The sequence below is a fragment of the Mobula hypostoma genome, chromosome 2 (assembly GCF_963921235.1).
Source record: "Mobula hypostoma chromosome 2, sMobHyp1.1, whole genome shotgun sequence".
In the NCBI taxonomy this organism is placed as follows: Eukaryota; Metazoa; Chordata; class Chondrichthyes; order Myliobatiformes; family Myliobatidae; genus Mobula; species Mobula hypostoma.
This window is the reverse complement of record NC_086098.1, coordinates 203,226,046-203,250,542: the sequence shown is the minus strand read 5'-3', so window position 1 is coordinate 203,250,542 and position 24,497 is coordinate 203,226,046. Positions and strand designations below refer to the sequence as shown.

The following is a 24,497-nucleotide window of genomic DNA, read 5'->3' as shown; positions in this document are numbered from 1 at the left end:
TGCGCTCAATTGGGATTATTATAGATGGGCAAAAATCTTAGCTAGGGCATGATGGGTTGGAAGGCCCATTGCAATACTATACATCTCTATGACAATAAACTTATTAAGGGTACTAAATGCAACACAGCAGTTTTCAGGTGATCTAAGATCAAATGCCTGTCCTATGATTGATGAAGTTCATTCATTTTGCAGGCCTGAACCAATTTTGTAGCTTGGCCATGTGGAAATTTAATTCCTGTCACCTTACATGAAACCCAGAGTTCCAAGGTACTGACCAGTTTATTTTATGAAACAGTTTTGAAACACAAAACAACTTGCAAAGAAATGTATTTTTTTCTGCTCTAAAAATAGATTGAGCTACACTAAATGTAGGGTCACATCTCACCAGGGTGGGCCACTTATGAATGGACACTATACTTTTCTCAAAAAGAGTTAATTAGAACAAAGGTAACAAGTTGAACATAAATGAACTGAAATCCAGGACAGATTCAACAGGTAAATCATTGGTGGTAGATTGTGGAACAGTGCTGATCGAATCTAGGGAGGAAATTGAGGACATGATGGCTCTTGTGAAGGAATCAGTGTATCAAACGGACAATTTAATCATTCATGTTCATGTAGGGAAATAAAACCAACAGTAGCATTTTTAGACCTTTTGCTTCCAGCCTGTGTAAAATAATGTAATTAATTATTAGGAATAAGTTTGAGGATCATCTAGAAAATAATCTAAAAAACACCAGAATCTCAACTATAAAGAATTAATGGCATTAATTGTCAACCATGGAAAACCCCCAAAAAGGATTCCATTAGCCATCTTAAAAAATCCTTCTCTGGAGCCATTGAAACCTAAAAAAATAAGGGTAACATATAAACTGTCTAAAATCTGAGAAATAACAAATTCTGTTGGAATGTAAGGAAGCATTGAGTAAAGTATCAGGGAATCTGCCAACACATATTTCTATTGCATACTAATGTCTGAAATCTAGAAACTTAGTATAAACAGAATGTATTTGCTGAAATCACAAACAAATGGTGATAAATTTGAAGAAAACAGACGGGATCACAATGTGAAGATAAAATGCAGTGCAGTACTGTGCAGACTAACACAATTTGTATAGAATATCAAGTTATTGTAGGACACAATGGATGATGCTGAAGTCCAACGGAAAATGAAATCTGTGAGTTTCAGTCAACTTCAAGTGTGATGTGCCAAACCGAACCAAATTGATAATCAACAAAACTAATAGAAGGAATATCTTTGAACATGGGCCACATAAGTGAACAGTGCAAATGCCAGCGAAAGTAATTATTCTTGTGTACAGTTCTGTGCTCTGGTCAAAGTATCATTTGAGTATTATGTTTTGTCTGCACTGTCAAGCCACAATATGACATTCGAATCCCATAAATAACAAAGAGCTCAGCACGGCTCCTGATCTAGTGTGGGAAGTCTGGGGAAATCCAGCTTTTTTACGCTAAGAATCTAACATCTGAGCGATAGTATTATGGAGGTACAGTGTAAGAACTGTTATGGAAAATGGAAATCCAGACTATTACATTAAATTACATGGTAAAAGATGAAGGAGGAGACAGGCTTGCCTGGCAAAATATAACACAAGGAGAGCCTTGTATATTCTATATACAAAGATGTTATGAGTAGATATCTGATGGAAGTGCAAAAAATTTATATGCATCTAATGCACTAGTACAGGGTCCATAACCACTTCTACATGTGAAGGAATATGTCCCATACTGCCTTCCACAATAATATTAAATTTATGATATATCGACCAGACATCACTCCTGCATTTTAACTCAGATATGCACATCGTGAGATATCTAAAGCACAGTCAGTCTGAAGGTATCATTGTCAAACATAAATAGAATATAAATACTTAAAGATTATATTAAAGTTACTTCCTGTTTAAACCTCTACAGATAAGTAACACTATTATTAGTAATGAAAGATATTTGGCATTTTGAAAAATAAAATGAAACTAAAATAACCATACAAAATAAAAAAAACTAATTGGAAAAAAAAAGCAAGAGAAAGAAAGAGAGAATGGTTCACTGAATTACATCTGAAAATGGTCATAGAAACTGCCATGTGTTATTAGCCAGGTTCAGTTGATTACAGTGCAGGCTATATATGAAGTTTGTGCTGGCAGCTCACTTCACTGATTTCTCTATTCATTCAGCAATGTTCCATACAATACTGTGAGTAAGTGCACGACATTGTTTAATTATTGGGAGCAGACAGCTTTGAGGGTCAATGCCAGGATCAGTGGCATGCAGGAGAGAGTGATGCTAAACAGATGCAGCATGAACTATCTGTGTGATACACACACCAGTAAATTCTCACCTAATGGAAGAGCCAGTGTTGGCCTTCGCTGGATCAGCTATTACTGTGCATCTGGCTAGTGGTAGGATGGAATTAAACTAGTGATGGCAGTATCTTCCATACCTAGTCATTCCTATCCCATCCCACTTTCTCCTCACCCTACAATCTCTTCTGGCTTGCAGGATGCTGGTAGTGTTAGCAGTCAGCTCTCAGTTCTCCTGACTCCATTATCCACATTTTTATTCTTATTTCTTTCTCCTTTCAGATAGTTAGAGTGTCAAGGATTGGCAACGGAAGGATAGCAAGAAGACAGAGAGCACATGAAGATAAGCTGTCCTTCTATTTTGCTCTCATAGACATGGTTTGATACTCGTACCATCAGCACAATGTGGTAAATTAAGGAGATAACATAGAGATGAAATTCTCAATGTGGTGAGTTAACAGACATGAGTACCTTGCAACTACAACAGGGAGAATGACAGCCAGGATACCAATCAAACTATACGTCATATATACCTTCTGTTGCTGTGGCAGATGAGAATTTCAGCCAAAGAGACTAATCGGCATGCAAACTGTCAAGCTTGGTACTGTTCAAATTTATCAGAAATCCCAAATTCACTGTTAAAGAGTACGGACAGGCCCATCAATGATGGGGCAAAGGAGCTTATACAGAGCTTGTAGCCCATCCTTCAAAGATGGATTGGTTCTAAATTCCAGTAACATGATGTAGTGATCATTAATAATTGTACCCTAAGCAATAGCCATCCAACATGTGGAAACTCAGGTTTGCTGTAGAGATTCAGACAAGCCAGCTTCCAGTCCTGAAAGCAGAATTTGCCACCAAGATTGTTTGTGGATGACAGAAGGCAAGATGTTTTGCAGGGTATTACAGCAGTCCATTGTTGTTTAGACATGTACAGCCTGCAGCATTTTACTTTAAAATTTGAGCCATCTTACCTAAAACTGATTAGTTAAAATGTTGAGCCTCCACAGAAGGGGACTGAACTCAAGGCCACTGTACTCTTTCAAGAAGACATTAGAAACTTTCATCTGAGCCACAAGTTAAAGAAGCATTTATAACTCATAAAAGATGCTCAAAAAGTATTCAAGTTCCTCACTCATTCCCTATAGTTAGCCCAGCTTGTGTAAATACAACACCTATCATAAGATTCTCATTGATTTATACAGACTAAACAGATTAATATATTAACATATTCAGTAACATAGATTTGTTGAAATCATATCAAGCTTGATTAACCTGATTTGAATTGAATGGAGGTTTGATTAAGGAAGTATGGTTAATGTTGAGCATTTAGATGCTAAAAGAACCATTTGATGTGGTATCATGTGATAGATATTTTAATGCAATTGTAGTCTGTAGGATTAAAGTTGCAATGGTAACTTGGATACTAAATTGACTGGAAAAAAAAAGCTTAGAGAATGGGAAAGAAGCTTAAAGGTTCCTTTTGCAACTGAAGAGAAGTGTGCAGTTTTGTAGTACATTCAGGGTTCGTGTTAAAACTGTGGTTAGAATGACCTGTATTTAAGTACTCTGGGTATAGAACCATAGAACCATAGAAACTACAGCACAGAAACAGGCCCTTTGGCCCTTCTTGGCAGTGCCAAACCATTTTCTGCCTAGTCCCACTGACCTGCACACGGACCATATCCCTCCATACACCTCCCATCCATGTATCTGTCCAATTTATTCTTAAATGTTAAAAAAGAACCCGCATTTACCACCTTGTCTGGCAGCTCATTCCATACTCCCACCACTCTCTGTGTGAAGAAGCCCCCCTAATGTTCCATTTAAACTTTTCCCCCCTCACCCTTAACTCATGTCCTCTGGTTTTTTTCTCCCCTTACCTCAGTGGAAAAAGCCTGCTTGCATTCACTCTATCTATACCCATCATAATTTTATATACCTCTATCAAATCTCCCCTCATTCTTCTACGCTCCAGGGAATAAAGTCCTAACCTATTCAACCTTTCTCTGTAACTGAGTTTCTCAAGTCCCGGCAACATCCTTGTAAACCTTCTCTGCACTCTTTCAACCTTATTTATATCCTTCCTGTAATTTGGTGACCAAAACTGAACACAATACTCCAGATTCAGCCTCACCAAAGCCTTATACAACCTCATCATAACATTCCAGCTCTTATACTCAATACTTCGATTAATAAAGGCCAATGTACCAAAAGCTCTCTTTTTGACCCTATCTACCTGTGACGACACTCTTAGGGAATTTTGTATCTGTATTCCCAGATCCCTCTGTTCCACTGCACTCCTCAGTGCCTTACCATTAACCCTGTATGTTCTATGTTGGTTTGTCCTTCCAACGTGCAATACCTCACACTTGTCAGTATTAAACTCCATCTGCCATAATTTCAAATTTTCTGATGAAGATTCAGTAGTACAGCAAACAGTGAGGAAATGATAACAGACCAGGAGGCCAGAGACTGACTGGTGAAATGGGAGGACATTCACCAATTGGAAATTAACATTCTAGTACAATTTGATAGGAAGACTGAGGAGGGCAGCATAAATTCTGCAATTCATTTTCTAAGAAGGAAATAGGAAGAAACTGATCTAGGGATGTTCATATGCAAACCTTCAATCTTGCAAGACAAGCTGTAAAGGTTATTAAGAAAGTATTTGGAACTTTGACTTCATAGCCAGTGGCAGAGTCTACAAAAGCAAAATCTTGCTCTACGAGTATAACACGTTTGCATGTGGAAGAATTATTAGCATAGCTCTGGTGTTGGATAGGCTGTGCGACATGAAGAGACAAAAGAAATCCATGAATCCAGATTTATTTCACAGCCTCGAAACATTTCAAAGTGGTTTACAGCTAATTTAGTACCTATCCACAAGGAGAGGATATTGATGGGCTCACAGAATGCATCACTGATTACATCAACTTCTGTGTGGACTGCAATGTTCTGACAAGAACTGTCCTTTGTTATTCAAATAACAAGCCATGGGTAACAAAGGACATTAAGGACATCCTGAACACTAAAAAGAGGGTGTTTAGAGATAGAAATCGGGACTAGCTGAGGGCAATACAGAGGGACCTGAAAGCCAGGATCAGGGAAGCTAAAGACAGGTACAGGAGGAAGCTTGAGTGGAAACTCCAGCAGAACAACATGAGAGAGGTCTGGAGTGGGATGAGGACCATCATGGGGATTCAGCAAACTAGCAACAGAGGAGCTGAAGGCAGTGTGGACAGGGCCAACGAACTTAACCTGTTCTTTAACAGATTTGACATTGTGGCCCCTGCCCATCCCCCACATGAGTCATCTGTTGTCGGCCCCCAACCAACACATATTCCACTCTCCCCTCCTACCCCTCCTCACAGTCCCCCACCATGCTCTCATGACTATACCCCTTCCCCACACGAAACCACCACGGTGGGCTTCACAGCTGAACAGGTGAGAAGACAACTGAAACGTCTCAACCCAAGCAAGGCTGCAGGACCAGATAGTGTCAGCACCAGGGTGCTCGAAGCCTGTGCCCCTCAGCTATGTGGAGTATTTCGCCATGTATTCAACCTGAGCCTGAGGCTCCAGAGGGTTCCTGTGCTGTGGAAGATGTCCTGCCTCGACCCTGTGCCGAAGATGCCGCGCCCCAGCGACCTCAATGACTACAGACTGGTGGCATTGACCTCCCACATCATGAAGACCCTGGAGAGACTTATTCTGGAGCTGCTCCGGCCTATGGTCAGGCCACACTTAGATCCCCTCCAGTTCGCCTACCAGCCCCGACTAGGAGTTGAGGATGCCATCGTCTACCTGCTGAACCGTGTCTATGCCCACCTGGACAAGCCAGCGAGCACTGTGAGGGTCATGCTTTTTGACTTCTCCAGTGCATTCAACACCATCCGCCCTGCTCTGCTGGGGGAGAAGCTGACAGCAATGCAGGTGGATGCTTCCCTGGTGTCATGGATTCTTGATTACCTGACTGGCAGACCACAGTACATGTGCTTGCAACACTGTGTGTCCGACAGAGTGATCAACAGCACTGGGGCTCCACAGGGGACTGTCTTGTCTCCCTTTCTCTTCACCATTTACACCTCGGACTTCAACTACTGCACAGAGTCTTGTCATCTTCAGAAGTTTTCGGATGACTCTGCCATAGTTGGATGCATCAGCAAGGGAGATGAGGCTGAGTACAGGGCTACGGTAGGAAACTTTGTCACATGGTGTGAGCAGAATTATCTGCAGCTTAATGTGAAAAAGACTAAGGAGCTGGTGGTAGACTGGAGGAGAGCTAAGGTACCGGTGACCCCTGTTTCCATCCGGGGGTCAGGGTGGAAATGGTGGAGGATTACAAATACCTGGGGATAAGAATTCACAATAAACTGGACTGGTCAAAGAATACTGAGGCTGTCTACAAGAAAGGTCAGAGCAGTCTCTATTTCCTGAGGAGAGTGAGGTCCTTTAACATCTGCCGGACGATGCTGAGGATGTTCTACGAGTCTGTGGTGGCCGGTGCTATCCTGTTTGCTGTTGTGTGCTGGGGCAGCAGGCTGAGGGTAGCAGACACCAACAGAATCAACAAACTCATTGGTAAGGCCAGCGATGTTGTGGGGATGGAACTGGATTCTCTGACGGTGGTGTCTGGAAAGAGGATGCGGTCCAAGTTGCATGCCATCTTGGACAATGTCTCCCATCCACTACATAATGTACTGGTTGGGCACAGGAGTACATTCAGCCAGAGACTCATTCCACCGAGATGCAACACAGAGCGTCATAGGAAGTCATTCCTGCCTGTGGCCATCAAACTTTACAACTCCTCCCTTGGAGGGTCAGACACCCTGAGCCAATAGGCTGGTCCTGGACTTATTTCCTGGCATAATTCTACATATTACTATTTAACTATTTATGGTTTTATTACTATTTATTATTTATGGTGCAACTGTAATGAAAACCAGTTTCCCCCGGGATCAATAAAGTATGACTATGACTATGACTAAGACTATTCAAGAGAGGTTGACATTACTAAATGAAAAAATGGGGAGCACAGATGCCAGTTTTCATATAGCAAACAGGAATATACTAATGACCAAATAATTTGTTTTTATTACGAGTATTGAGAGATTAATATCTACCATAATGGGATCTTTTATATTTTCAGAGAACAGAGCGGCACTTGTTTTAACCTCTGGTTTAAATGGCAGCACAGACCTTTGAGCTAAAGTTTCAGGACATGACTTCACACTTCCCAACTCAGAGACAGGAGCTCTTCGAACACAGTTGTGGCTGATATGGGGTGATATAACAGAGATGCTGAAAATGATGTAGGCTTTTATAGAATATGTCAGGAACAAAGAAAAGAAAAATTAAAAATAAAATTTAACGCTGCTTGGACACAATAGATAGACATAGCTGATTTCTGTACCATGCTCTTCTATGATTCAGTGATTAGAATGGGTAAGGCTTGGTTTAACAAAGAAGGAACCATATTAATATAAGAAATAGAAACAGAACTGGGTCATATGGCTCCTCATGTATTTCAATGAGATTATGGCTGATCTTAAGACAGGAAGAAGGAAAAGAATTTCGAAGCAAGGGGATTGAAGGAATGGGTTCCAATGTTAGAGTGTGGGAACCTCTGACAAACAATCACTCAAATAGAGAAGGAGCATTGGGTGTGATGTTCAGAACCTGAAACCATGCATTAGGAATGTTGGCAGAATAATCACACTACTTCATAAACGCCTGCCTGCCTTCATTATCAGTTCTCACCTGCCCCATCTGCGGACAAGACTGCAGTTTCATATTGACCTCATTGATCACAACTCGGATTCCACAAAACCAGAGTGGAACTAATGGCATTCTTGATCCTGAGAGAGTGCAGAGGAAGCATCTCAAAGAATTATATCAATTTTAAGAAAAAGAAGGAAGAGTTCAAGAAATATACAAAAGGGCAGTATCAGAGAAATACAGACTTCTGAGGGGATCACTTGAAAGGGAGAGCAGATGAACAAAATAAAATGGATCAAAACCATGAAAGGATTTGAATATGACATTTTACAATGAAGGCATTGGAACTCCGAGTGAGCATTCAGTATGTCAGCATAGATAAGAGGTACACAAAAGAAAACTGGTGTGTGATAGGATAGGATATGGGGCAGAATAGTTAATATTAAGGTTTATAGTGGTAGAATAGTAGGAAGCTGACTGGAAGACATTAAAGTACAGTGGTTAGGGTCAATGGAGGTGGAAAACCAAGGCTTCTAATTGAAGATGCTGGTTTGCTGGGTAAAATTTTTAGTGGTACTTTAGAACTAGGAACTTACTAGATTAGTTTTACATAGAATTCTCAGATACAGAAGAGGAGAATTTCATTATCCCATTAATCTGGGCTGGATTCGAGAAAATGGAACCAACATTGCTTTTTAGATAGATGGATAGACAGATAATTTATTGATCCCGAAGGAAATTATAGAGTCACAGGAGCAATACAAGTGCACAGATATACAAATATTAGAAGAGAAGTAAGAAAGAATAAAAAATAAGTTACCTTAAAAATAAGATGTACAAGATTTACAAGTCAAAGATTACAAAACTTACAAGATTTCCAAACTCACACTGATAAGATGGTTGTGCAAGAATATTAGTGCGTAATATTATACAGTAATGGTGCACATTTACATCATCCAGATAAGAAGTGATGGTAGTATTGCACAGTATTACATGGAGTGTCTGTGATAGCAGAGTGTGGTAAATAGAGCTAAACAGAGCTTAAACAGTGCTCTGGTAAACAGAGGTTAATAACAATCTAACAGGAGGTGGTTATCACTTTCCCAGCTATAGGTTGAATCATTATAGATTCTAATGACCGAGGGTAAGAATGATCTCACAGAGCGCTCTTTGGAACAGCGCATTTGTCTTAGTCTAATATTGAACCTGCTCCTCTGTTCAGTCAAGGTGGCATGCAGAGCACAAGAAATATTGTCCAGAATTGCCACAGGATTTTTCAGAGGATCCTTTGTTCTACCACAGACTCGAGTATGTCCCATTTGACTCCTATACCAGAACTAGCTAACGCATAACACCCGGTAGAATATTGAGAAAATGTTTACCAGCCAGCCAGTTCTTCTGAGTTGTTCCTAATAGTTTTGTCTACTCACTCACAGGTCAATGGGATCAATAGGGTATTCAAAAATCTTCATTCATAAATTCAGAGCGACTCTCATCAGTTTTCCTCAAGGAAATTATTTGTTTGCACTTCTCCAAGAATTCATGACCTAGCCTCAGTGGAAAAAGCCTGCATTCACATAGCAAATTCTGAAAGGTGAATTTGTTCTTAAAAAAAACATAAGATCTTGTTTGAAATAAAACTATAGAAATAGTTTTACTTTTAGATGCCCCATCAGCCCTCCACCCAGCTGAAAAAACATCAATAAGCTTTCTGCTCAGTTCTCTTGACTTGGCCTCATTACATTGGCTCTGTGATTTGAATGTCTCTTTTTTAATGATCAGAACTAGCATCAAAGTGGATTCTAGTATTGACAATGCTATTTGATTATCACTTTTATGGATTTCTAATTAAAAATGCTGTTAGATTTGCCGATTTTGTTTTACATTTGTTGGAAATTGCTTGTTTTCAGTGAATTTAAGATATCCTATTCAAGATAACCTTCTGCTTCATCTTTAGCTAACGCAATGCCACATATAGAATATGTTTCTATGTGCAACTTTTCAGAATACATTCCGTGACTACTTTATTAGGTGCACCTGTACACCTGCTCGACAAGGCAAATATCCAATCAGTCAATTATGACAGCAGCTCTATGCATAAAAGCACGCAGACATGGTCAAGAGATTCAGTTGGTGTTCAGACCAAATATTGGAATGGGGAAGAAATTATATCTAACCTGACTTTGACAGTGGAATAATTGTTGGTGCCAGATGGGATGGTTTGAGTAACTCAGAAGCTACTGATCTCCTGAGATTTTCACGCAGAGCAGTCTCTGGAGTTTACAGATAATGGTGTGAAAAGCAAGAAAACATCCAGTATGTGGTAGGTCTGGGGAAGAAAATGCCTTGTTAATGAGAGAGGTCAGAGGAGAATGGACAGACTTTTTCAAGCTGATAGGAAGGTGACAGTAACTCAAATAACCATGTGTAACATCCATGGTGTGCAGAAGAACATCTCTGAATGCATAACATATTGAGCCTTGAAGTAGATGGGATACAGCAGCAGAAGACCACAAACTTTCATTCAGTGACCACTTCATTAGGTACAGGAAGTACCTAATAAAGTGGTCAGAGTGTATAATATCCAAATTAAAATATCCGGTGGAGCTCTATATGGTGATTGAAAAGAATCATAGCCAGAATCCAAGTTCCTGAAAAATTACAACTAAGAAAGATCATTGGCCCTGTTGGAAGCAGCTACCATTATCAGGAAGAAACTTTTGCAATTGTTTTCAATGGAGCAGCTCTTATAGCTGGAAACTACTTTCTGCATTGTTTGCATACACAGTGCATCTGCTATTATTACACTTCTTTCACTGATATATTGTAACATTTGAATAGATTTTCAAGATGTGAATCTGAAAACTCCAAGAAGTAAATCAGAATACCAGTAAAGATGAGGAAAGGGTTCATATTTGATAGCTCACAAAAACTGGGCATGGGATCATAATGCGGTTTGGGTAGCATGCCAACCTTTATGGCTAATATCATCAATGGATACTTCCAGTTAAAGGAAATTTTAAAGTTAGATATTGCCTTTTAATGTAGAAAGCCATTTGCTTCTTCTGACATGCCAACTTAGAAAATCCTCCTGCAGATCTAAATAATTGAAAAGAAACTGGGCCAATAAATAGAAAAAGAAAGATCAGACACAAAAACTCTGTTAGAACTTAGTTCTTGTTACGTACTATCAGAAACACATGCAAAAGAAACAATCAAGAAACCTCAGGGCTCAGCTTCTGATCTGCCATCTGTGAGGACCATGGAAGGCTTTCTAACCTAAAAGTCTTCAATTTCTGACAAATTTATATCTGTAATTTTGGGGGAATAAACAGTTTTGATCAACAGTGCAAAATTAATTTTTGAATTGCACATCTTTAAAATTACTAAATGTTTGGAATGTCTATATGCAACTGATGCTGTCTTGAAAAATAACACACACAGTAGGTACTCAGGCAGAAGAATAAGTCTTCAGTTAATAATAGCAAAGGCCCAAAAACACATAGATCCTAGTTTGTGCTTTTTGAGAAGCAAAGCCTTGAAGTAAAAACATTAATGAAGATGCCAAATGATGTGTAAAATGAAGTAGGTAAATTTGCCGCGTTCTGCTAAAATTATGTTTTTTATGTTCAGCTAGTCTTTCTTTTGGTACTGTTTGTGGATACAACTGGAAAGGCTAGGATTTTTTGCTTCACCCTTAAATCCACGCTCACTAAACTATTTCAGAGTCATCGGTCTAAGTGATGATGGCAGATTTCCTTCCCTGAGTGAGATTAATGAATCAGATGAATTTTTAAAAAAATATCCAATAGTTCATGGTCACAGCTTTTTGATTAAATTAACTGAATTTAAATACTTTAGTTGACATGTTATGTTTTAAACATATCTTCGGATCATTAGTGCTCTGATTACTAACAACATAATGTGAAATAAAGTTAACCATTATGCTACTACACCTTAATCTGAGCTAAAAAGCACAACAAAATGAACTGGAAATTCTATTGGATGATATGACTGCTGAATTTAAATGAAGTGCAAACGAGGTAGAAGATATTTATTTATATGTAATCCTAACAAAACAATTAACATTTTTCCTATTTGTCCACCAGTTTTTAAGAATGTTTTCTTATATTTATCAGTGGGTTGGTGTCACTTACCACAAAAATATGTAAGAGCTTAAATGAAAATGTGTATATGAGGTACTAATAACTATTGTGCTGTTTTTTTAAAATGAGTCTGGATTTAACTAATCTCTATAGATTTCATAACACACTTTGAAGTCTTGGGCACTTCCAGTTGCAGTATTCAATTTTTGTTAGTTTGTTAGGAAAGAATACAGCTGTGCTGTTTGTATTACCTAGTGATCCAACAGACTCAAATAATGTACAGGGCAATGACACGAAGCCCCATTTCAATGCAAATAATTGAACACAAGTATAAATACTGAACATTACGCAAAGAACTATACATTACTTATTAAAAGAAAACAGAAATTCTACCAACCAAGTAGCTAAATGCGAATTTCCAATTTCATCAGATTTCAATTATATTTAATGATTTCCAGCAATTTAGAAAGAGGGCATTATTTGCTGGAAGTGAAACATGTAACAAGATCAAATTTTTACAAATGATGTTTAATATTGCTAAAACAATTAGAAGCTTTTCAAAGGTAGAATTGTACAGCACAGTACAGGCCCTTCGGCCCACATTGTTGTGCTGACCCTCAAATCCTGCCTCCCATATAACCCCCCACCTTAAATTCCTCTATATACCTGTCTAGTAATCTCTCAAATTTCACTGGTGTATCTCCCTCCACCACTGACTCAGGCAGTGTATTCCACACACCAACCACTCTCTGAGTAAAAAACCTTCCTCTAATATCCCCCTTGAACTTCCCACCTCTTACCTTAAAGCCATGTCCTCTTGTATTGAGCAGTGGTGCCCTGGGGAAGAGGCGTTGGCTATCCACTCTATTCCTCTTAATATCTTATATACCTCTAACATGTCTCCTCTCATCGTCCTTCTCTCCAAAGAGTAAAGCCCAAGCTCCTTTAATCTCTGATCATAATGCATACTCTCTAAACTAGGCAGCATCCTGGTAAATCTCCTCTGTACCCTTTCCAATGCTTCCACATTCTTCCTATAGTGAGGCGACCAGAACTGGACACAGTACTCCAAGTGTGGCCTAACCAGAGTTTTATAGAGCTGCATCATTACATCACGACTCTTAAACTCTATCTCTCGACTTATGAAAACTAACACCCCATAAGCTTTGGGAAAAGTTTATTGAGAAGTGATGATCATAGCAGCTACAGTCAATAAAATAGATTAAGATAAAATAAGAGCAGGGATTTCCTTCCCAAGATAAGTCTGCCATGAATCTCTGTTCTTGACCTGGGTAAACTATCCAGGTGGGTGAGGTACCATTTTGAATAGGGACATGATTGGATGCGGTGGGCTGTGGGGTTGTGGTGTCTAAAGCCAGACCTGACAGTTACTTAATCTTCAGTCAAAAGTTCCAATCCAAAAGAATATTTCAAAAGGATTTTCACCATGTTGGAATGCTTGTCACTCAGCTTTGTTGAGGAAAACATGTATGTAGAAGTGTCCATGTCTCTACTGCAAAGTTATTTGTATTAAACATAATTCTCATGACACATATGAACATAGCAATTGATAGTATATACTTTCCCCCATGAAGTATTGTCATTAATGCTTTGTGAAGTTACATAACACCTTCTGCCAACATAAAACAGGAGGATTTAAATTTAAAAGAAGTCCATAACTTTATATGTATTATCCAAATAAAAGGAAGAAGTCAAATTTCACATATATCTGATCGATATCTTAGCAATTTCCATAGCCTCCTTAGTGATCTATTTTTGAAATCACATAAACTGAATCCTTCCAGATCTTTTATGTAAATAAATGCAATGTATTATTTTTGAGGTACTGAATTAGCCAGAACACCTTAATATTCATTAAACTTGCTCACAGACCAATTAGATTTTGCTGTTCAATATCTAATATTTTTAAATGTGATTCTTCTTTCTTCCTGGGTCATGCTTCCATAGTTAATCTTCATATCCATAGAGTAATTGAAAATAAAAATAAGCAACAGATATTGGAAATCTGAAATATGAACATAAAATGGAAATACTCAGGAGATCAGACAATATCTGTTTTAAGCTGTAGAGCCTTCGTTAGAACTGGGAAAGAGAAATTATAAACTGTGGAGAGAATTGAGGAAGCATGAGGCCTAGAGGACACAGTCTGCAGAGCTTTCAGGGCAATAGATTAATGAAGTAATTAGAAAAAGAAAAAAAAACAGATAAAATATATGTACTCTGTGAAATGCAGGTTCAGAGTTGCTGCCGAAACTTGAACTCAAAAGGAGCCACCTAATAGATCAGGCAGTGTCTTTGGAAAGAGTCAACGTTGAAGTTGGGAAACTGGTAATGTTAAATTCTAAATTTCTTTCATCATTTTTGCAGGTCAGATAATGATGATGTCCAAAGAGAATATTGGAAACTGAACCTGTGATTATCTCTATTCTGCTCATCACAATGACTCCCCAAAACAGTAAAAACAAAACAAGAACTGCACATGCTGGAAATTTGAATAAATATAGAAAATGTTGGAAATGCACAGCAGGTCAGGTCCTGGATATTCAGCATTTTCTAGGATTGGAAATGAGTAAAGAGATATGAACCTTATGCAAGCAAACAAGATTAGCGTAGACAGGTATCACAGTTGCCGTGGATGGGCATGAGCCTATCTCTGTGTTGTAGGTTCTATGATTCTTTGATTCTGCTCTGTTTTATTTTCAGACTTCCTAAAACAGCTTTCTTAACCCAAAAGAACTCATGGGAGAAGAATCGAGCTGGGAAATTGCCCTCTGCTCTGTGATACTGTAGCGAAACAACGTGCTGTGCTGTGCTGTGTGTGGGAAATCCCTTCAACCAAGCATTCATGTCTGAAATTTAGGTAACTCTCGATCCTTTTTGCAGTTATTACTAAAATTATTAATAGGATATGAAGGGTTCTATTGAAGGATCTCAGCCCTAAACATCGACTGTTTACTCTTTTCCATAGATACTGCCTGGCCTGCTGAGTTCCTCCAGAATTTTGTGTATATTGCTTTGGATTTCCAGCATCTGCAGATTTTCTTGTGTTTATAATAAAACTCCTCTCCCCAATGGCAGGATTGACTCATCAAGCTTCCTTTTTATTTCGCATTACCTAGTTTCTCATGATACGTTATTCACTTTTAGTGTGGTCAATTTTGCAGTTTAGAAAATAATTAATTGAAGGTTTGTTTTGAATAATGCAACTTCAAATCAGGTAATTAAAGCTTGAAATTCCTTCAAAGTAATTATCAAACACGCTGAATTTCTGATAAATCAAATTTTGGAGCTCATTTTTATTGAACACAGTTCTCACATTTTGGATGAGTAAACAAAATTCTGAAAGTATTCCCTGATTGTTTCAGATGGAGATGTTTCTAACTTTGTGCTTAATTTAGTTTCTATGATTACATTTTGAAATATTTCAATTTCTAAATAAAATGATTTTTATATATAACATTTTATGCAGTTAATTAAATCATACAATTTCCAAGCAATTAGATAATATCAAAATTTCACCTTATACTGCATGGAAGAAAAGGACCTCCATTTATATATCAGTTTTTTGTAACTGTCTACAAAGCCTGAGTAATAATTCTGAAGAGCTGTTGTAATGTAGCAAACATGGCAACATTTTTGTGCCTACCAATTCTGACAGATAACATTGATGAATGAGCTGGAAACCTATCCAAAGGTGAAAGCCCTAGACAGGGTGTCATGGTGAGGATGTTTCCTCTAGTGGGGAAGCCTAGGATCAGAGGGATCAGCCTCGGAGTACAAGGACTTCCCTTTGGAACAGAGCTGAGAATGAATTTCTTTAGCCAGAGATGCGGTGAATCTGCAGAATTAGTTGCCACAGACCACTGTGGTAGTAAAGTCTTTGGGTTTATTTAAGTCAGAGGTTAATAGGTTCTTGATTAGTCGGGGGTCAAAGAGAAGGCAAGAGAATGGGGTTAAGTGGGATAATAAATCAGCCATGATCGAATGGTAGTGCAGACTCGATGGGCCAAATTGCCTAATTCTGCTCCTATGTCTTCTGATCTTATGGTCTTATCAAACGTTTTCCATCTGGCTCATTACCTGCTGTTACACACCATATTAGTCATATGGGCTGTCAGAAAATTTCTGAAGTTCACAGAATATTGCACAACTGCCAAGCAATGTTTCTTCCAGCATTTAGCTGCTGAAGTGTTCATAACATTGGTATGTCAGTTGAACACACCTGGAGTTATTAAAGATGTTGCTATGACAATCCTTGGCCCCACATGGAAGGTTGGAAACCTCAGGCTGGAGACAAAGACACCTGCAAAGGATCTACTCATAGAAAGTCCTGTGGGTGAACTGCTAGCCACACTCACATATTTAGACCACATTCTCCATTTATGTCAAGGTCTTGATGATTCTCAGTTACCTTGCCAGAGGACCCTTCCAAGTAGCTGCATTTAGAATGAACTTGCCAACTCAAAGTGTCAGCTAACGTCAGAGAAACAGCAGCAAGGTGATCAAGACCCTGAAGTACACAAGGCAGGGACTGGAGAGCGGCAGGAGCAAGATGACTAGGAAGACTAATGCCACTGAGGATTGTTCTTGCTCAACGTCCGCAGCTTCAATCCCAGCTGAGCAGAGGAGGGAAGCTTTGTTGGTATGGACCATAAGGATATCCACTAATATAAAGAAGCAAGAGCTTGCAAAATCATAGTCTTCAAGGGTAACCAAGTGATTCATTCCATTGCCAATTGTTACCAGCAAGATTGTAATAAGCAGAAAGAAGAGACCAGTTGATGCACAATGATCACACATATCCCTCAATGCATCGGCAATCATCATAGTACATCAACAAATGAGTCCATAATCCTGTTGCTGAAATGCTCACTATAACTTCTCTATTTATCCTGATGAGTGCCATCTTCTTTAAGGAACTCTGTTCATCAAGTAAAATACACACTCTGATTGTGTAATAGTCAACGTGAATGATTTGGACTGTTGTTCAGTACTATTGGTGACTTTTTTTATTACGTATCCTGTGCTGTGTGGAATAACGCACAATATTTTGAACAACTTGCTTACTTACTGCCTAGTGTGCTTGCTAGCATGATTTTCTACAAACTAGCATAAAATAGATAGAGGAAGGCACTGAGGTGTTGTTGAGTGACACCTCTCTGGCCCTTTATTAGGGAGAGAGAGCCTGTGGTATGATGAATTTGTCAAGTGAATAACAAAGTGTTTGTTGTACTGCCGATCATGGTCTTTCTTGGGGGCTTTGCTATTGCATACTTGGTCGGTGGAGGATACTGATCTTTTTGCTGAAGTAAGTAGAGGAGGGGCAGTGTTGTTGCTTTGCTGTTGCTTGTGCGTGGGAGGGGGAATGGGGGCTTTGGAGTTCTAATATTTTTACTGTCACTCATTTTTGGGGGACTCTTCTGTTTTCGTGGATTTCTGCGAAGAACAAGAATTTCAGGATGTATATTGTATATATTCTCCAATATTAACTGGAACTATTGAAACTAAATAGCTAATGAATCAAGACAGTGAAGTCAACCCTCATTTGGTGATCTCTATGGATTGCAATAAGGTTCATTCTAAATTATGGGATTAATAAACCAATTCAATGTATCACAATGAAATAGAACTGTTGAATTCTCAGCAGATGAAACACCACATATCAGTATGTTCACAAAAAATGGATGTGATCAATGCAAGGACACAAGCAAGCAATCATTTCTTGACTGATCCTTCCTCATTTATTTTGTCTCTTTCAATCCCATGTTTTGAAAAGTGGTTCCTTTAGAAAATTGGTTTTCAAAATTTTGGGGTTACAATGCCCTTGGCTCCCAGATCACATCCCCATTGCCCTCTCTGTCTTTCTGGCCATTACATTAAAAAAAAAGAATTTTGTTTTAAGATGCAAAGTAAATAGAAACTGCAAATTCAAAGCAATGACAAATAATTGCAAAAATTATTCAAATCCATTGAAAGCTACAAATAAAATTATTGATTTATTTAATTACAGTAAAAACAATTTTCATCAGGTATTTTAGAGCATATACAGTATTAGTAGTCCAACTATGTGCTACTTCATTGCTTTTTCACTTTTCAGTGTGATGGATGGGCTTGGTGCAGTGATATCAGTTTCTCAACATCAGGGCGAATGTCACTCAGAAGGAACCTCAGATCTCCATGTTCAGTAATTTGCAGTCTGTTTTGCTGCTTTGAAAGAAGTTGGATGACTGTACTGAAACCGCTCTCCATTAAATATGATGGTAGAAAAGCAATAAAAAGAAATCTTGACCTTTTTCTACTGTGCTGTGTAGGATTCAAAGATTTTGTTCTTCAATGAAAAGTCTTGATATGATTTTTTTGAATCTCGGATTCAGCTCAAAATCATTTTGTAGTGAGATCAGTTCTTCCTCCATCCTTCCTGTTAATTTCTCATTACAAGCATTCAGGAATGGATGCATTACCCAATCTGGAATTTGGATTGAGAGAAGATCCTGAAATTTCTCTGACATGTCATTCTGCAGCTAACCCAGGTGTGCACTGTACACCTTAATATCATCATCTGGTATTCTTTCTTTCACTTCCAACTCAGAGAGGCTCAGAAATTGGAAAAGGTCACGGCAGCTAATGTTGCACTTAAATAGTGTTAACTTGGACAGAGATGTGGAGACTATTGATTTGACTTTGATAAGTTTCAAATAATTTCCTTGCAATTGAAGATTGATTTAATTAAGCTTTGGAAATATTCCTGATAAATAAGCAATATTATGCCTAATATTCTTGAGTTGATTACTGAATAAAGCATTTGTGTCTTCAAAGAATTTTATCACAGTTTCAGAAAGCACATAAAAGCATCTTAGGCAGTTTCCTTTTGGGAGCCTTGTGACTTCTGTGTGCAACAGCAAGCGTTCAAACTGTAATCAATCTCAATACAAAGCTCTTGAAATATTCGAGAATTGAGAGCATGGGGCTTGATTTTATTTACCCCTCTGATAGCAGTATTTAATGATTTGGACAGCTGATCACTTAGGTACTTCTCTGCTAGTTACATAGTAAATGGTAAATATGTGAGGTACAGCTTTTTTCAAGAAAGTAATAACTCCACAGTGGTGTCCTCTCATTGATGGTGCCCCATCTGTTGCTCAAGCAAAAATGTTGCTGACCGGAATGTCCTTTACTTTGAAAATTACTCAATAACCCAATATATTGACTCTCCCTTCATATCTGTTTCTAGTTCTCTTGCAAATAACAACCCTTGAATCATGCTTTCATCTTTTATGAAGAAAATGTAACCAAGAAACAAAGATTCGCTGCCTGGCAAAGTTGAGTCATCCAACAGCAGAGCAAATTCTGTTGTCCTAAGTGTGCTACACAATGTGTCTTCCATTTTCTCAGATATTTCATCTATTCATCGTTGAACACAGTTGTCACTGAACGTAATTGCTTTAATTATTTTATCTGATGACTTATGCAAAACTATACTCTCTTACTGCTCGCAGAATCAGTTTCTCCCCATTTGTAATCCCCATCTGGATTTAACAAGGAGTAATCAAATGTTGTATAAAACATGCAGACCACAATTTTGTTGTGAAGTACTGGCAAACATGCTTTGAAATGATTCCTGTTTCTACAAATTTTCACAAAGTGACTGAAAATAAGACAAGTTTTGTTTGCTTTATCAGAGTGTATTCTCTTCAAGTGCTCAAGGAGCCTTCAAATATGATCAAGGCCATTCCAAAGGGAAAATTCTGAACTTTACCCATTAATCATGTAATTCACAGGAATTGTGTCATCGTGTGATTAGTACATGGGAATTGTGTTAGCTAACACTGTACTACAGTACTGAACAGCAATAATGCGCAGGGTGAGGCTAGAGTTAACACAGTTTCTTCAGTCCGGATTTCTCATGAACTGCCTAATACAGAAGTGTCACATTGCTTTTTAGCAACTATAACACGCTTTGAGCACAGTCTAAGAGAATGCTGGGTTAGCAAGAGATGAGGAGATTACGTGATCTTTGTGATCAATTATGTGGCACTGAGGATGAAAGGCTTATAAGTAATTCATTTCTTAATTTAATCCTGTAATTCCTCAGCTGCCCCTCTTGCTACCAAGCACCCTCCCCCCATTGCAACTTTTATCTTTATCGCCCCCTTAGAAATGCTCACTGGCCCCAGGGAGGTGATATTACCCACTTTGGGGACCATGCTTTAGGAGAACAAAATCAAATGGATGTTTGATCTCAGCAAACAACTTTCTTCACATCCTAGAGACTCTCGTAGGAGCCTCTCCCTCAGGAGTTGCCATTGTAAGTTACTGCAAATGCAGCTCAAGCAGCAAAGATTGGTCGGGAATCTTCCGGAGGGAAGGCCTCAAAATCCCCGGCTTTGCCTGCTGTTGGCGACCGAGATTGAGGTCGAATTCGGACAGAGATGGCGTTCAGTACTCGGTGTCGGAGAGCTGATTTGAAGGCTCGAAGTTTTCGGATGACTCAGAGACGGATTGTGGTCGGGCAGCAGGGAGAGTTTTTCTTCCTTCTCCCGTCTGCGTGAGATGTGGGACACTTGAGAGACTTTGAACTTCTTACTGTGCTCATGGACTTCTTCATCAAGTTATGGTATTGTTGCACTGCTGTAGCTATATGTTATAATTATGTGGTTTTGTCAGTTTTTTCAGTCTTGGTCTGTCCTGTGTTTTGTGATATCACACCAGAGGAAATATTGTATCATTTCTTAATGCATGCATTACTAAATGACAATAAAAGAGAACTGTGTGTCTTCATAATCTAAAAAAAAGATTCAAGACACTGGAATCAACTTCAGCTGGTAGTAGGACTCACTCATTTCAAGACTAACACGGAAGCTATTGCATAAGTCACATCAAATTTCAATCTTAAACTGTGTTGCAATCATTTTTATCTGAAGAACACCTCTCACCAGCTATAATTACATGGAAATACCAATCTTATTGGGCTGAGGCATGACAGCGTGTGCAAGAATGTCAGACCTTTGCGGCTTCCATCCATGCATTCCAAAATGTTTTTGAGCATTGGAAGGCTTGATGTTAGTGTGAGCTGTGAAAGGGACTGAAAGTCAATGATAAGTTGAGGAAATGTGGATAGAGTCACTCTGCGTTTCTTGCAGGTATGTTTGTGTGTGTTGGGGGAATGAAGAGAGAGGATAAGAGAGAAAGTCTGACGTGTTTGAAAAGCACATGGAACTCATTTCTGTATTGCTGCTTTGAAAATAGTTCTCATTCTTGAAGCAGGCAACTCAACCAACTTCTTGTTCTGATGTGCTAAAAATTGGTGAAGATGTGATCTACAGCCATATATGTTTTATTTCACATAAAATGCTGGAGTAACTTACCAGTTCAGGCAGCGTCTAAATGTTCTGATATAGGGTCTTGGCCTGAAGCATCAACTTTTTATTGACCTCTGTAGATGCTGCCACACCTTTGAGTTCCTCCAGCATTTTGTGTGTGTTTGAACATGGAACATAGAACATTACAGCAAAGAATTCAGTCAGGCTTGTGAAGCATGCCCTACCCCTCACAAAGCCATGCTGACTATCCCTAATCAGACTATGCTTTCCAAATGCTCAGAAATCCTCTAGTAATTTGCTCAAGGTTTTCAGCATCTGCAAAATGTCTCAAATTTATGCTTTATTTCACATTTCCAGGTACTGTCATTTCTTGATTTTGAACAATAGTGACATACACCCAACTTGAAATCTTAAACAAAATCTTAGCAACAAAATCTTATCCTTTCAAATCTAAATTTAATTCTCTGATTCTCAAACATAAGCAGATGAAATAAAGCACAATTGATGTTGAGAAAAACTGTAATGGTTCTCAGGATTTAAATGGTTGCAGAGATTGTTCATAAAATATATAGCATGACAATGTTATCACTCAATAAATCCTGATTGAGATCTTTAAAATATGTTGTCTGATTGGAATTCACTCTTATGTTGTTATAGGTTGCTCTCAACATTGACAATAGGCCCAGATACCACAAAAATAACAAGATCATCATTTTGTAAAGTAAAGAAACATACAGAAGGTTAATTTATTACCATAGATAACATACAAAGATTCAGATACACAGTTAACCATTGCCTGACAAGGATTTTTAGATGTTGTGATCTTATCACAATAATTTAAAATGAACATTTTCTTCTTTTCAATGTTGTCAAAGCCAATATACCTAAGAAATTTTGTGAGAGAGGAGATGTAGGCTTGATTACTCTAAGGCACCTATTCTGATATTTTTATAAAGATGGTTAATGAAGTAGATTTTTTTAAGAATGTAATTCCTTAACTCCAAACTTTTGTACTTCCTCTTTCATAGTTTGGGTAAACACTATTGGGTTGGGAAAAGGCAATTTCCAAATTGGCTTGCCTTATCAGGAGGAAAGATCTCTATGATAAATGCAGCATTATTCAGGTTTGGATACAATTTTTACATTGCATCAATATCTTGGTTTAATCTTGAGGTTAGTGTCCACCAGAACATTTCCATTTTCAATACAAGCAATCCCCAAAATTCTTCTGAGTAAGGCAATCTCTGTCAGCATAAGAAAATGTTAAAGCAAAATTTCCATATGTCAGGGGGGGAGATTAAATTCCCCCACGTTATTGTGGTCAGACTCAATCCCAATACATACATATTTTTTGCTTCATTGTGGTCAGACTCAATCTCAACACATACATATTTCTTTTCTTGCTTTGCTCTGATCATCTTATCCATAAGAACACATTATAGAACAGCCAAGAAGCACAGACAGCTCCATTCTGGATTTGCACGTTTACCACAGGATCCACACACTTCAGAAACAGCTGTCAGATTTACAATGTAATGACAGAAATTGCTGATCATTCCATAGAATTGCAGAAGTTTGTGGTATATAATTTGACACATGGTGTTTTGTCAGCTGAATTTTCCAATGATCTGAACTTTTCCATTTTATATTTTATCACATAACATCTACCTATTTGTTTTAAGTCCACTGAAGGTTTCTAACTGTATCACCTTTTTGGACAGAAAGCTTCAAAAACCAATCACTCTATGGAGCAAAAACTATTTTTATCCCCTTCCACCTAGTTTTATGAATCATAATGTATCTCTCAGCTTCTTCTGGGGTAATAGTTTCAAATTAACTTTTTTAAAATTTACGTTTCTACTCCAGAAAATAGATTTTTCTCATGTGTTGTGTGTAATTTACTGATTTTTTTTTATTAATCAAATTGAATTGAATTGACTTTATTACTTACATCCTTCAAATACATGAGGAGTAAAAATCTTTACGTAACATCTCTGTTCAAATGTGCAATGTGCAATTATAGTAATTTATACTAAATATTATGTACAACAGGATAGTCAATATAACATAGAAATACGGTAGCGTCCGCATGAATTAATCAGTCTGATGGCCTGGTGGACAAAGCTGTCCAGGAGCCTGTTGGTCCTGGCTTTTATGCTGCGGTACTGTTGGTAATTTGACATTTTCCTTCCTTATGATCAATGAGGTGATCATTTTTTGTCTCATGATTTTGCCACAACTGCAAAATTTGGGTCTTTATTTGTATCCTTGAATCAAAGAAAGATTTTTAATCCAAAGCTTTAGCATGATACTTACCTCTGGATGAAGTATAAAATGCTTAAAAATTATTTGCCAGAAACATTATTTTGGTTTAACTGCAGTGTTTCAGAACTGAACAGAAAACAAAGTGACACTAGAACAGTAATCTTGCAGAGCTGAATTTTGCAAAAATATTCCTGGACCATTGAGCTTCATATGGCTGTTTTTTTTTACCTCTTTATGGAATTCAATGAGGCAATCGTGCTTTACAAAGATTTTCAAGCTCATAGCTTTGGAGATCTGGGCCTCCACCAGATGAGATCTAGCACAAATACTGAGGCCCCTTTGAATTTAATGGGAAATAATGGCTGCAGATAGAAAGGCTGGTGGACTTCTTAATTTGATTTATGTCCATGTGTTTAAAGTTCTAAAATAGTTTTTAGTGCACATATATTTTTCTTTGGTGCTCTAATCTTGTAAAAGCAATTTAATTTCAAAGTATTTTATTCATATTTCCCAAGTCTATATGAATACTTCCGAAAGTGAAAGATGGCTACAGATGCAATTTCAGCAACAGCTTTGATAGGCAATGATCCTGGGGATAGAGCCTCAACTGCTGTTAAGCCATTCTGGTAGTGAAGCCAGCCACTTCCAATCAGGTCTCTCTGGTCAGATTGGAGATGAGTTTTAATCAGAGGATTGCACCCCAGACCAAGCTGAAGAATAGTTTTATCAAAGAATGGGTGATT

At 38.2% G+C, this 24,497-nt stretch overlaps 1 protein-coding gene across 4 annotated transcripts in view; it reads right to left on the bottom strand.

Moving 5' to 3' along the window:
* The window catches only part of hnf4a (hepatocyte nuclear factor 4, alpha), a 189,016-nt gene that overhangs the window by 32,664 nt on the left and 131,855 nt on the right, over nucleotides 1-24,497 (bottom strand). The gene's annotated exons all lie outside the window — the stretch shown is intronic.